This window comes from Misgurnus anguillicaudatus, chromosome 8 (assembly GCF_027580225.2).
Source record: "Misgurnus anguillicaudatus chromosome 8, ASM2758022v2, whole genome shotgun sequence".
In the NCBI taxonomy this organism is placed as follows: Eukaryota; Metazoa; Chordata; class Actinopteri; order Cypriniformes; family Cobitidae; genus Misgurnus; species Misgurnus anguillicaudatus.
In genome coordinates, this window is record NC_073344.2 from 35,013,701 (window position 1) to 35,029,378 (window position 15,678).

General features: G+C 37.4%; 2 protein-coding genes across 5 annotated transcripts in view; one reads left to right on the plus strand and one right to left on the minus strand.

The window, feature by feature from the left end:
• The window catches only part of palm3 (paralemmin 3), a 58,710-nt gene extending 43,933 nt beyond the window's left edge, over window positions 1–14,777 (minus strand). The window contains exon 1 of the mRNA XM_055212718.2: window positions 14,344–14,777. The gene's annotated coding sequence lies outside the window, so the exon portion shown is untranslated. The remainder of the gene's footprint in view (window positions 1–14,343) is intronic.
• plppr2b (phospholipid phosphatase related 2b) overlaps window positions 14,113–15,678 on the plus strand; it is a 70,513-nt gene continuing 68,947 nt past the window's right edge. Inside the window, exons 1-2 of one of the 4 annotated variants that reach the window (XM_073870777.1) lie at window positions 14,113–14,305; window positions 15,213–15,334. The gene's annotated coding sequence lies outside the window, so the exon portion shown is untranslated. The remainder of the gene's footprint in view (window positions 14,306–15,212; window positions 15,335–15,678) is intronic. The other 3 variants (XM_055212726.2, XM_055212724.2, XM_055212723.2) reach the window with 3 other exon arrangements.

Sequence of the window (15,678 nt, forward strand, 5' to 3'; positions counted from 1 at the left end):
ATATACAATAGTGGATTTAACATCAAAATTTAAAGTCTAAAGTTAAAATGCATGCTTTTTTGTATCCTTTTCACTTTAAATACTTTGGTGAGTTAATAAGCTTAATGGTAACAAATTACAGTAACTAACTAATTACTTAGTAAGTAGTAACACCCAACACTGGTTGCAGCCCTAGACTTCACCAAGTTTCTGGAAACTATAATCAATACTAAACCTATCTAATAGGGGTGGTTTCACGGACAGGGATTAGTTTAAGCCAGGACTAGGCCTTAGTTTAATTAGAAAAATTAGAAATACTTAGAAAAACTAGTTTTAACAAACATGCCTTACTAAAAACATCCCTTTTGTGCATTTTGATGCAAAACAAAGGGCACTGATGTATTTTAAGATATGTCAGTGTAAGTTGTTTTTAAATTGGACATCTCTTATTTTTAGTTTAGTTTAGGACTAGTCTAATCCCTGTCCGGGAATCCGCCCCTTAATGATTCACAATTGGAATGCCATCAGCCAACATGTGGTACGCAAGTATGTAAAGGAGCCCAGTGAAAGCTTGAATAGAAAAATTTATCAAAATAATAATGCTAGCAAAGAAATATTTTGATAATTTTGTAATTTCTTCATTCTTGTGTTGCTTTTTATAGCACTTTGGATAAACCCTCAAGCCTTCATTTCACATGAAGGAAACCCAGGGTGAATTTGTTTACATTATAATATGCTCTCTTCGTTCCAAATCTTGAGAAATGCTCTCATATTCTGTTCTGTTTTGGTATGTGCCTTTAGCTTTGTATAATAATAATCTGTATACATTGTAAAATAGGAAAATAAACCCTGAACGCTTCATGTTTATCATGTAGAATGTGCAAATCAATATTTGAGTGAACCGTGCTCATAGCCCCTCATGAGATGAAGTGGGGTCATCGGGACGACACGACACTGCTGCACTAATATACAGACTTGAAAAAATAAGCATTTAAAGTATTTGGATGGCAATATGCGATTGGACTTTAGGGTGTTTTCACACCTAGTTCGTTTGATCCCTCCAAACGCTCTCAGAGCAGTTCAGGGTTTATATGTGAACAAACCAAGTGATCTCAGACCCCCCTAAAAGGACCCAAAAGCGAACCGAACTCAGACCACTTTTGGAGGTGGTCTGAGTACAGTTCGCTTTTGGGGTTTTTTGTGGTTCGATTTCTTTTTGATATGTGAAATCAATGAGGTCCCGGTCCGTTTCGCGTGTGGTTTTGACATTGTATCAAAATAAACTGCTGCACAGAAAGCTGGGGTCTGAGTTCTTATGAAGTTGTGATGTGAACAAGAAAGGGTCTGAGATCAGTTCAGTTCTAAAGAGGACCAAAAAAGAACTGGGTCCTCTTTTGAGTCCACTATATTGTGAACACCAAAAGGACTGAGGTCACATTCGGCTAGTCCCTTTTCTGGTTCACTTTAAGTGAACTGGGTTTGGTTCTTTTAAAATGAACTATATGTGAAAACACCCTAGCGCAAAAAATCGTGATCACCCAATGATGTAATAATCACGAAAAGCGCACATACCAGTTAAGCATGATTTCGGCACAATAATAAGTTGTTACTAATACTGCTGCTTAAAAATCATCGCAAGTTCTTATAAGCTCAGTTTAATTTATTCATCCTGAAATTAATGAACAGACATAGTAAGCCACGGTCAATGATTAAACAGATCTCTTTTCTCAACGGGATGTCAAAAACACACTTGGCCTCAAAAAGTCTTGTGCTTGCATTGTTTCGGGACATTCTGCCGGATACTCCTAAGATCATGACATGCAGGCAAAGTGACATGTAAAGGCTTGTTGCTGTTGTTGTCAGGGATTAGTGATTTTCTTAAACAGGTTAAAGAAAAATGCAAGACCAGCCTAATCCTGTCTAAACCATACGCACAGCGTTAGGACATACTCCTGCAAGCATGTCATTATACTCTGCAAGACACAATTATTGACCTTCCTCGCATACTTGCGTCCACTTATACGTGGCTTCAATTCGTCTAGGCAGAGGAAATTGTCTTTGAGATGCAGAGAATAAAATTATTTATATATGAACAATTTAAGCAAACGCTGCTATGGGACCAAAAATAGATTACAAATTGCAGCGTCTATTAGTAAATAATTATGTGGTTTATTCACGTCATGTTGACTGTATTGTTAACTCTTAACACACGTTTATGATCTTACTGAGCACCATACATCATTACACATTATTTCTACAAAATGAAGTCAGTCCATCATAATCATAATGCACTAGCCTCTGAAACAGCTTTCAATAACTATATTTGTTTTTCTTTGAATATCCTGTTTGGCAGAAATACATCATCAAAGAGATAACAATAGGTTACGTGTTATATGAAGAAATCACGTGTTGTGCAACTGTTTCTTTTTATGTCACGTCTGTTAGTTTTTCATAAACAAATTTGCCCTTTAGCTTTCAAATCGGTCATTGTTTTGTCTCGGATGATAAAATATCTGAAGTTTAAACACATGCTTTTCTGCTGCCCTTGAAATATATCTATCCTAGAAATGACACATTAACTCGAATCAAAAGCTCAGATAACAACTCACATTTTCAAACTTCAAGCTAGTTTTAAAGACAGTTTTCAATTTAAAACACATTTTTTATTAAAAAGCACTCTGTTTGCCCTTAAATTAATAAAAAACTCATTACCGCTATTAAACTCCTAGAGCAGTGGTTTTCAAACTGGGAGCCGGGGCCCCCAGGGGGGCCGCGAGATGGTGCCCGGGGGGCCCCAGTTTTATGATATTTTATGAAATACATTAATTTATTATGAATTCTGTGTAATTAAACCTAAAAAAAAATAAGGCTACTAACCAAAAGCACTACTTTTTTGTATAATTTAATGTTTTATTTATTAAAATGTTGAGTTTTAGAACAGTTTTTTGTCACAAATTTTCTTTTAAGGGGCCGCGAAGGAATGCACCGTACAAAAGGGGGTCACACGCTGAAAAAGTTTGGGAACCACTGTCCTAGAGGACAGCTTCAGTTATCTTTAACTGACAGCTTTTCTAACATCTAATAGTTCAACCAGGGTAATAATATCAAACTTAATTAATTCAGGGTGGCACCACACCAACTGGAGGGCAATGAAATAGTGCAGACTGTGGGGTCGGCACACACTGGGTCCAAAGTTGTCCTGACACACCAAGGCCTACTGTAGGTGAAATTAGACGCCTACGTAAATTTCACGTTCTTATCAGTGAAATTAGATAGATTTTCATACCAGCTCGTGACAGTAGTCATTTTTATTACTGAAAAACGGAAAACCAAAGTGACTAATCAAATACAAAACATAAACCAGTGCTTATTTAAGGGGCGGTTTACATTTCGTCTTTTACATGCACAAATTTGTTATTTTGAATGTAGATGTGAATGTAGCTCTTTTTAAGGCACGCCAGCGCCGCAGCCAGTTGAAAAAAACACAACTTTTCAGAATGCCGCATCAGAAAGTGGCACTGGAAACAAGGAGGAAAGTGACGCAGTAGGGCTGGGTATTGTTAGGAATTTCACAATTCGATTCATTTCGATACAATACTTTATTTATTAAAAAAAAGGTGACCATAAGTTTACAAGTGGGTAATTAATAAAAAGAAATTAAGAGCCTCCAACCTGTATATTACTGTACACTTTTTTATTTAAGGTACACTTGGGTACATTAAAACAGAACCCATCTAATTTTTAAATGCATACAATTATGTTAAATACAGTACAATTTTGATGCAAGATGAAAAAATGTATGGTGAAAAAAGTCAAAACAGTTCCTTGATTAAACAGGATCAGGTTATAAAAAAAAAAAAAAAATCGATTTGTGGCCTTTGAGAATCGATTTTGAATCAACCACGTAAAAAAACACAATTAATCGAAAAATAAATATTTTTGCCCAGCCCTAGTTGTGAGTTTCCTCAACCCCTTCGTTGCTTGCTTTCTCACTTCTGTTTTTCTTCTCATGCATTGGCTGGCCAAGCCGAACAGCCAATCAGAATGATTAGTCTCCCAGACAAGATCCATTGGTTTATCGAAGCAAGATAGAAGGGGGTCTTACATGTAGCATGTGGCGGCTTAAACAGTCAATTTAAACAGGGTGCATTCTTTTTATTCGATACAATGAACCAACTGCAGGTGCTTTGCAATATTGCTGGTGACACTCATCTTGCAACATAAAAGTTTGTCATAATAATTACACCTGGCTTTGTCTTTTTCTGATTTTGCAAAATGCAGCCACACTTTAGAGTGCCGTACACCACGGTCCATCATGCATAAATGTGAACATATCCCTCTCGCACTTCAATATATGAAATGTGAAACAGCATCTCAGGAGGGTGCTTTCAAACATTTCAGCATTATCTAGAGTTATACCACAGGCCTGTTGAATGCTTTATTCTGACTGGTTGAGAAACGTTCCACAGGTGTTGATTATTTTTCTTAAAATATCCAATAGAGCAATGATTGTGGTAACCGTGGTATAAGCGAAATATTTGACTCCGGTCGTTTGAATTTTTTGAAAACAATGCACAATAGTGGTTAAAACTCTGCTTCGCGTTGTGCCGCATTACCACTTTGGTTGTGCATTATTTTCAAATTCCTTACATAGTAAACAGGTCAGAAAACATTGATGGAGTCAACAGGCGAGTCAATCGAACAGCTGAAGTAATAAACCAGGCGGATAATTGGTCAATTAGTCACAGGAGAAAAGAAATTAGAAATGGTCTGGGATAGAGCTGCACAAATGATCAAATAAATCATCACGATTGCGATTATAGCTGCGGCAGCTTACTGATTCACGAGGTCACACTTACAAATAAGTGAGATAGAATGAATGGTATGCATATCCGGTGTGCTGTTTGCGGAAAAAACTCTGATATCGGTATTTGGCCAGAACCCAGAATACTCCCCCTGTGTTTCTGGTTAGGAAAGTAACCAGGCAAGTGTGGGGAGATGGGGTGGTGGAGGGTTGCTGAAAACATGACTGCTTGTTACAATTACATGAAGATTTGGTAGATGATCTGAACATGTTCTTCTCCATGTAAAACATAATTTGTGAAACGTGTCGATTACAGCACTTCATTTAGATTATTCCCACTGCATTATAATATCTATTCATAGTGTTTTGCACAGTATGCAATGGGATGATCATCACCAAAAAAATATATATTTTTTATTTTGGAATCACTAAATGTGACATAACTCGCTTGTAAAGTAGACAATTGCACAATGGATTGCCATTTAAGTCAACAAAGAGTAGATAGGGTGTTAAAATGAGATTTGTTGTGCGGTGTGGCTTTGTTGACCCAGAATTGACCGTATGTGAACACACCCTAAACAGCAGGACTAAAACAATCAACCATATAAGCCTCTAGCGAGGGATCATAATGAGATACAGCTCGCTTTTTGTGCATGGTTTATAAATTTGAACGGCACTTTTATTCATCCTGCTGCTTATAGGTGCAATGTGAAGTCTATAACTTCATTTAATGATGTATAAAATAGCAAATAATTTAGCAACAGATCTCCACTTGTTTTGTATGTACAGTATAACCTGAGGAACAGGGCATGCAGTTGCATTACACTAAAGTATTTTGATTTGAATTCTGCTTATTGAAATTAATCATTTTAATTACAGTATTACAAAAATCTGTAAACTGAAAACAAAGTAGACAAAAGTGTCTTCGTTTTGATTTTTAGACATTGCAGATAATAAAATTCGAGCCATTTGAGCATGTCTTGCACCAGCTGAAGATAATTCGTACCAGGCTTCTGCTTATAAATAATTTCAAGGCTCCCTAACTGCCCTTCATGCAGGCAGAAGAAATTAATCAGTGGCATATCAATAGCAAGGGTGGTTTCATATATTCAATATTCATAGTTTTTATTGCCAATTCTGTACGGCTCTGTACGGCAGAGATGACAGAAGGACTGTGACCTTGTTTTCTTTATGCGTTACAGGGTGTCGCTGAATAATTTTTTCAAATTTTGGAGTTCAGATTTGGAGCACCTATTTATAGCTGTTTACACCTAGTATTAAGGTACGTTGTCATCAATCGGATCACAAGTGGACGTCTCTAAAAATAGTTGTAAAACATTTTAAACTTGGCTTCTTTCGACCACATTTAGAGGTAGTCGAAAACACATTCGACCGCATTGCTTTTGTGGTGTAAATGCGATTTCGCACAGCCACAAGAGACCGCCTACTCTCCGCCCATTTATCTAATGTGATGTACTGAGCACAGGGCTCCAGACTGCCACCAAATGGTGCCATTTTGCCACCAAAATTTGAGAGTGTGCCACTGAATTTTACATCCAGTTGCACATGTGAGACCAGTAAATTTGACCTTTTTTTGTGATGTGACACAGCACATTGTACTTTCTGCATCTGTCATTAAAGTATTTATTAGTAAAACAGTGGAAATTATTAGAAATGTGAGTATTTGGTAAGCATGTTGATTTTTGGTGTGTGCCCCTAAATTTTCTGGTTGCGCCCCTAAAATTTTCAGTTGGGGGCAACTGTGCTCCTGTCACGAATTTCAGGAGAGAACCCAAGTGCAACGATGAAGGGGTTAACAAAAGACTTTAATTATAAAACAAGACAAAACAAAGGCCCACGTGGGGGCAAACAGTAAATGTATAAACAGACACAAAACACTAGACTAGACTAGACTGAAGACTTGACAAAAGACACTTGACTCGTGAATACACACGACTCGGAAACATGTACAATACAAAATGAACCGGCACAGAACTAAGGACAAGATAACATTATATAAGAGAAACTAAACAAGATAACGAGGGGGAACAGATGATGGGAAAAAATCAATGATTACTAATAAGCAGGAGAACGAGGGGGCGGGGACAAGAGACCAGACACCGGAGGCACATGACCCAATAAGCAAAGTATGAGCCTCCACATAGAGCCTGGGACTTCCAGAACCCTGCCATCATGACTAGACATAAATACAAAACAAGACTCCAAGGCAGGATCCTGACAGCTCCTAGTGAAAAAAGTTAGTCTGGAGCCCTGGAGCACAATGTTTTGTTCCAGCACGAACACAGTGTACAGCGCTATCATCTTTCACTGATAAAACCAAAGTGGCTGCTCTCCGCGTCTTTAATTAGTTTCATTTTGCGAGCATGTGCAGAATATCAGAAAAAGATCTTACATATACATGCACAAAACATATACATGCACCATGTTTACTAACAACACAAGCATGAACTTTGACCTAATATTAGTTGGCGTCAATATAAACCCGTAATTTCTCCAACTCACGTTTAAGCGTAAGCAGAGGGACTCGCCCACAGACCATCCCTTCACAGTAATCAGGACAGAAGTGGTTGAAAGTAGACAAAAGAAACAGATTTTAATACCAGATATAAACAGAATGTGTCTCTCGTCCACTTGTGATCCGATCGACAAAAACGCATCTTAATACCAGGTGTAAACAGACAATATTTTTATAAGTAGAGAAAAAATATAGATGGGATGAAATGTTTTTTCCCGTTTGTTTATTGTTCGTTTGAAAGCAGAGGGGCTGTTTTGATATATTTGTATGTTTATATATTTTTAGAAGAACATGTGAAACTTTTGTGAAAATCACAAAAAATGCTAGCGGGTTACTTTTTAAAAAAAGTGTGGCAGGGAATGAGTTAACTATTGTTACTCTGGATTTCCACCGACTGCGGAACAGTGGCGGAGTCAGTCGGTTTCCATTCAAGTCAATGTGTGTATTTCCACTAACTGCGTTCCGAATCCTTCACAGCTCCCGCCATCCGCAGCCCTCTGGAACAAATACATTACGCAGAGCTTCTATTTTGCCCGGACAGCTCCGCAGGGCGGAGCCATGATCTCGTGTCATGATCTGGGCTCTTCCAGCAAAACGTCATAATTTAACATCATAATGGGCAGAAACAGAACTAGATCACGTGAATTTGCGAGACCTCATGGGTCATCATCATTTTAGAACGCAGCCGCTCTGCAACAAATACGGAACTGGTGGGTATTGGCGGACGGCAGAGTGCGGAGCAGTAACGTAGCGGAGCCGATCTGCAGCCGCTCCACAGTTGGTGGAAAGCATTGAATTGTGAGCGAATCTTTCAAAAATGGTAAGGAGCGTCTCATTTCCTGCTAACATCAGAGGTATTCAGGCCAATCACAACGTACAGATTAGCTGGCCAATCAGGGACACAGAGCTTTTCAGAGCAATGAGTTTTGTACAAAATCTGTGCGTTTCAGGAAGACAGTGAAAACTGTAGCTCCAAAAATGTACGGTATGTGGAAAATAATGTGTTTTTTAACCATAAACCATGCAAATATATGTATTATACAAAATAACATTGTTTTTAGCAATGAAATAGGTGCTCTTTAATTTCAGAGACAAGATAAATGCTATATAGTGCTTGGGATGTAGGCTCCAAACAAAACAACAAATAAAATATACAAATCATGTACGATTTTCAAATCATGTACAACAAAATAAATCATGTACGATGTTTATTTTTAACAAATCATGGTACTCACATGTATCGATAGTTTCTTACACCCCTACGCGTACAGTCTGTAAACTCTTGCGTTAACAAGACATCGACTGACGCATTTGTACTACATTCCAAAGAGAAATAAAACCATATCCATGCTGGCTCGGTCAGATCTGTACAGAACTTTTGACGGTCGGTTACACAACAACAATTTAGCATAGCAGTGGAAAAGTGGCTGAAGTATATTCTCAAAAGAATCAAAACTCTTCAGAAAATGACATTGTTTAAGTGTACAAAATTGTGGGCAAGTTGTGTCCAATTCACCAAAATCTTATAAAACTGAAGCTAAAACAACATAGCACACAGCGATCTCTGGAGTCTTAAAGTCAGCCAGAAAAGCCATTTGAAAGACAGACCAACTAAATAAACTTCAGATTTATTACGTGCAGATTGTTTTCGCTTTCTAAGGCCAAACAGCACCTCTTTCACAAAGTAATAAAAAGATCAAAGTGACATGGAGTCTGGTGGGATCTGATGGCAAACTTATATTTCATGGGTATATTTTCTCAAAGAAATATAAGATAGAGATGAGATACAGCTTGATTTTGACTTAACCCTTTTCCTACACTTCAGGTCTTATCCCTGCAGGAATGTTCTTCAGAAGAAAAATATAAACGCATAGTAAAAACTTAGCTAAAAATGAACCGTGTCAGATGATGCAAAATACTGTATATACACTGATCTCCATTATTTGAACCTTTTATAGTCATCTGCTGCCTCTGTTATTATAAAACACACACAAACATCTCTTTTCAATAGAAGTCTATTCATTCACCATCATAAAATACAGCAGGTAATTCTATGAGTGAGCTTTGTTGAAGCGTGCATGTTTACATCAATAATCATATTAACATTATCCACTTTTCTATGCACTTTTCTCCTGTGGTTCTCCACAGCGTTTCCCCATCAAAAGTAAACATGTCTCCTGCAGCCAGCCAATTCTTTAACCAGCGGGATGCATGCACGCACACACACACACACCGATGAGAACTGAGACAGCATCAAGGGACGATGGGGAAAATAGTCAGTGTAAAATTACACACAGAGGCACAGCTCCTGCGGCCTGAGGCTGATAGATAAAAAGCTCTCCAAAATAAATGTAGGATCCAAAATGAATTGTGTCTAATAGAAAGGCGCAAGTCTCAAAGTAGATTTGTTCAAAATATGAAAAAGAAAAGCTTTTAAACTCTTCTTAGACATGTGGTCTCAAGGGTTCTTTTTTTGGGTTATTCTTCCATAAAACTGACAGTACACCTTTGGGGTGCGTTCTCAGATTAAAAAGGTTCATCATACAATCTCTCGTAAATTGTCCTGGGTGGCACACACATACAGATCTCGCCTACAGAACAGGTCTGGGAGGAACCTGCAAAACTGTAACATCTCGCCAGCACACCCATCTTGCAACATTCCATATGAATTTCCACTTCACATTTTTATGCATTTTCAGTCCTTCCAGAAAAACGCAGAGTTTTTTTGTGATTGTTGCGGGCAAAAATCCTCGATTTTGCGGCACGTTTTCTTAAAAAATGCGATAGAATATGTGGGATATTTATGCAATTTATGCGATGGAATTGCGGGAATTTGCGAAAATTGCAGAACTTGCAAAAACTGCGGAAACTTGCAAAAGCTGCAATGATGTTCACGTCACATAATCACGTCACTTCATAACGTTACCATGGCAATAGAGGTCACGGGTGCGCTTTTGGGAAGTAAATGCAACATTTTCAACTTTCTGCTAATATATGTGACTTTTTGCTACAAAAATGCGGAGATTAAGAAAACATGCAAGCCCCGCATATTTTGTGCGCGGACATATGTAATTAATGCGGCGAAAGTGCGTCGTATTTGGAAAAAATGCAGCCCCGCATAAATATGCGGACTTTGGCTGAACTACATGGATGGAGTCATCTTTACAGGTGCTATTTAATACTTACAAATCATTCAAAATAAATATGCATAATAATATGTTAAATTGTTCTCTGATATCTACATAGAAGGTATGCGGCTTTATTAAGTGCATAAATTATCCAGAGACGGTTTTACATGTCCATCTAGGATTTGTCTTTATAATGAAATGGTATATTATGACCTTATTTGAAAGGGTCATGAATAATAATGTTGAGCTCTGCTCTGATTGGCTGTTTCACAGAGCAGCTCCTTCAGTAACTCTGTGTGTGTAAACAGACCTTATGTTTGAGCCTGTAATATCAGACGAAGATACGTAATTTGAGGAATAATCAATTAACGGAGGTTTCTGAGTGGTACGTTTGTGTTTTTTTCAGTATGGACCTGCAAAACGTAACTGTAACGTCAATAGTAGAACTTTTGCATAAACGTTAGCATATAGCATTAATTAGCATATTGCGCTAAATAGGGGTGGAGAATAAACCGGTAGATAGGAAAAAATCGTCAACCGGTAGAGATTTTGGGCTTTCATCTCTATCGAAGTTACGCGCCCACGTAACGTTGCTGTGCGCGTGGTCACAAAAACTTAATGTTTGTACACGTATTTAAGTGATCTTAGGCCATTGAAACACAAACAACAGTGCTATATGCGCATGCTGTTTTTATGTGAGAGGAGCGCGCAAGTCGCGCATCCGCAGCTCTTTAAGCTTGTGAGCATTTTTGCTGCTTTATTTGCTTTAAATACATATATACGCATCAAAATTCCAAGTATCCTCATAAACATGACCATTTAGGGCTTAAGAGAAAAGTAAACCGATGAAAGAGACATCGCATGTGTAACAGTATATTGGATCTTAAAGGGGAAGTTACCTAATTTTGCTCCTGTCTGTCACTCATGTTTTTGTGAAAATCTCTCACTGCTCTTGACTAAATCACATTTCTACCTTTAAAAAACGTATATAATATACATTATTATTATTATGTATTATCATGCTTTCATCACTGACTGTTTATCTTCAGTAAGCTTGAAATTATTTTTGTTTTTATCTTCTTTTTATGCATGTTAAGTTTTTTGTTAGAATTATGAAAATTCTATGGCATTAAATATTTTAATAACAAAAAACCTTATTAAAAGATAAAAAAAACTCTACCATGATTAGGGATGGGCATGATTAATCGACGATCGACAATTGATCGTTAAGAATTTAGTTGATTACATTAATTTGTTATTGATTAATCGAATACTTTTTTTATCTAATGCAGGTTGCGTTGCCTAGCGTAGCGTGTGTCTTGAAGCAATTAAATGAATTTCACTGTGTGGCAGCAATTCAACATTTTACCACCAGGGTGCAATATTTGACACCATACTCTGTTATCTGTGACCTTCCGTTTTGATTTTAAAAAAAGAATCATGAAGAGGTCATGATATTTTGGAACAAATGAGGTCTCTGTTTAAGAATGCGGCTCGCAGCTGCAGGTTCCGCTGCTTTAGAGCACCGCATATTCAAGCGCATATATGTTCCGTTTGTCTAACTAAATGTAGTTAAACTGTTTGCCACAAGTTAATCTTGTAATAAAGGTCTCATGAATACAAAAATACAGCGTGTTTTCCTCCAACATTTTTGAATTATAAAAGTTAAATAATTATTTTTTATTATAAAAATATTAATGATTAATCGATAGTTGATCGTTAATTCTCCCGACAATCGACTAAAAAAATTTAATCGAATGCCCATCCCTAACCATGATACATATTGTTATCATGATATAAAATGAATCCTATCGTAAAATAAAATTTTTGTCATATCGCCCACCTAAATCTGTAGTCATAACTTTGTTTATAACATTTTAACAACATTGTACTTAATTTAATGTTATTTAATGTTGGAACTCTTTCTATTCCTAGGTAAATACAGTTTTACATTCTACGGCACCTTTAAATAAAATTCATGTTTGTCTTGTTTGAACTTTGAACTTGTTTCAATGTGTCTTGGCTTAAAGCCGCTAGGAGACATATTGGCGTTTTTTACAAATAAGATAATAACATATATCAAATTAATATATGCACATACAATGTGCAAGTACTGTAGCCGTGCAATAAGTTGAATAAAAAAGTTGTGATCATCCTGTTGAGATTTATTCTGCCATAACAACCCCATGTACGTTATCACTTGTATATCAAGCTGGAATAGCGGGTAAACTCCAAAAAGGATACTTTGGCATAAAAGATTCAAACTCCAAGAGAGTTATTCACTGTCTGTCAAGTTGTGTCCTGCTTTAAATCCAGAACCACAGCAATGCTTCAGACTGGACAGGCCATTTGTCTTTGAGTAAGTGTGCATTTGTCAACAGTGTGACCCCATGACAGTGAGGAATGTTCTTTCAGCAAACTGAGCATCCATCATCTGAGGTTTTCTGACTGCTCCAGGGAATCACAATAGCCGTCTGAGAACGCTGTCTCATTCATTCACAAACCGTTACCCGTCTACATCACTCGATAATCTCCATCTGACTGCCGCAAATTGTTATTTTCACTTTTTTAATCTTCATCTCTGGGCTTTTCACTCCAGTGGACCTGAACAGTTATTTGGGATCTTTCCTTCATGGGTGAACAAGCACCGGATAGTATTCGTTCAAAATCATCAGCTCTGCTAGAATGTGTGCTATTGTGTTATTTTTTAGCTTCACATAAAACCTGTTTTTTATTCTTGCACAGACAAGTAGCCGTCTTATAAAAGGGGGAGGAAACCTGGGGTATTCTGTCTCTCTCTTTCTTACTCTCTGATCATTCAATTTCAGTGAGTTTTAATATCTAGAGTTTAATAGACATACAGTACAATGTGCACTTTTGAAAATTACTTCAGTGTGAAATTGAGTTGTCAGCTAATCCTGCAAGTGTCTTCAAGCAAATTATTACCTTAAATGGGTACCACACACTTTTTACCTACCTGTACATAGCGCTTACATTACTTTTTTATTATATGGATAATTCCATTATGACGGAAGTTCCAGCATAAAATTAAGGTACCGATAATTGCATTAAATGACAGCTGATAGCTTGTGAAAACTAAACTGATGTATTTAGCTCTGTTGTCATACCGTCTGATGTGATTAACAGCACGTGAAGATATCGGCCTGGCATTTCAAATGATAGCAGTCCATATGAGATAAACTTTAAGCATGAGTTACAAGACTTAGTGTAAAATTACTGTAAAATTATATTATATAAAAAGGGTTCTCATTTGAACTGTGTGAAGGCTTTCAAAATATGTTTCTTATCAGAATAATGTTCAAGAAGATTTATTGCACGTCCAGTTTTATTGCTATTAGAAATAAACGATGTATTGTGAAAACTGACACTGACAGCTATGGCACATGAACCGGTTAAAAGTCTAACCACGTTTTGTTGCCTTACTGTACCATTCGTATTACCAAAGTTTTACTAAACATGTTCGACTATTGTTATCGTTACTGTGGTGGTGAGAGCATCAGCATGTACTGGTTCATTGGTTGTACTACTGGTGGTTACTGTAGTAAAACTATAGTAAATTTTCGTAGTATGATTGAATTTCTCAAGCATGGTGGGTTCATTGATTCATACTTTAGGTAACAATATACATAAGTAAAATAAGTAACGATACAACTAAGATGCTTTTTTGTTGTAATGCATCATCGATAAACGAAGGACCAGTATGCGCGCGACTGATCGTGAACGCGCCCAACGGACGCGTCTTCGATTATTGAGTGGAAAGTTACGTAAAGTTACGCCGTTAAAACGACAACAACTATTAGTTTCATCGAGTTTGAAAGCAGTATGAGCATAAAACAGGTAACCAACATCATTTAGGAGTCTTTAAACACACTTACCGGCTGTACTGTCCGTATCCTTCCAAAAAATGTACGAGAAGTTAAAAAAGAAAATAAAAAAATGAAAGCGGAACTGACGAGGTCTTTATCGATCTTTCTGCGCATAAAACGTTAAATCCATAAACTTTAACGCGTTTCTTCAGCTGCAGCTACAAAACACCTGATGAGCTTCGCCTCGAGCGCATGCAAGATTGTACGGCTTAAGTTCTACTACGCATACAAACCGGTTCGTCCAAAACCGCTGCCAAAAAGCGCGCATTTATCGCAAAAAGTATGACAAATGAATTTCAATCATCCGATGAAAACTTTGCATCCACGCGCTTCACAAGCACACCGACCGAAGGAGGTGTGAGGTGTCTGTTACCTGACTCTCAGTCAGTTCCTGTTTGTCAGGCCAACCCAACCCACTTCTGGTTTCCTATTTTCTTCGTAAAACTGCCATGTTTGTTTAATTTGTGTTTTTGGGGGGACCTGTTAAACATTAACTGCTCATGTGGCGTGTGGTTAAGTGACTATTGACCCATTTAGAGCGTGTGCATCATCAGCTATACGGAGTTTAACTCCTAATTACCAGTGTAACAGGCTTTTCTTTGAAATTGAGCTGTTATTTATGGAGGACAAAGACATGTCAGTTAACTAAATATTAAAAATATCAAATTATCGTTATTAAATAAAATTATTTTGTAATGAGATTTGTTCAGTCTCATTATAAAATGCTCCCAAGATGGTAATTCTCATAATACTTTATGGATCTATTAGTGGCATTTTGCCTGTCTAGACTAAGAAGTGGGTTTCCCCATAAATTACACTGAACAACATGAATTTCTGTATTTATTTTGGTATATCACCCCCTTTTCCTTTAATGACAGAATGCACTTAAGATGTCATGGACTCCAGAGTTTTGTGCAGAAACTAATAATCCATGTTGTCCCAGCATGATATATGTTTCATAAAGCATCTCAAATGAAAGCAAGAACATCTGACCGGCATGGTAAGTAAAATTGACAAGTGACCAAGAAATAATGGGGTGGTTTCCCAGACAGGGATTAGACTAGTCCTAGACTAAAATAAATGAAAGAGCTGTCCAAACTATAAACAACTTGCACTGACATATCTTAAAATACATCAGTCCCCTTTGTTTTGCTTAAAATGCTGGTTTAAGCTAATCCCTGTGCGGGAAACCACCCCAATGTCGAATTTTAAATAGTGTAATGTTGCTGTGGCTGATTGGATAGAGCAGGGGTCACCAACGTGGTGCCCGCGGGCACCAGGTAGCCCGCACAGAGTCTGTGAGGTGCCCGCCAAAGCACATTCTATTAAAAGTCTCAACTGTAA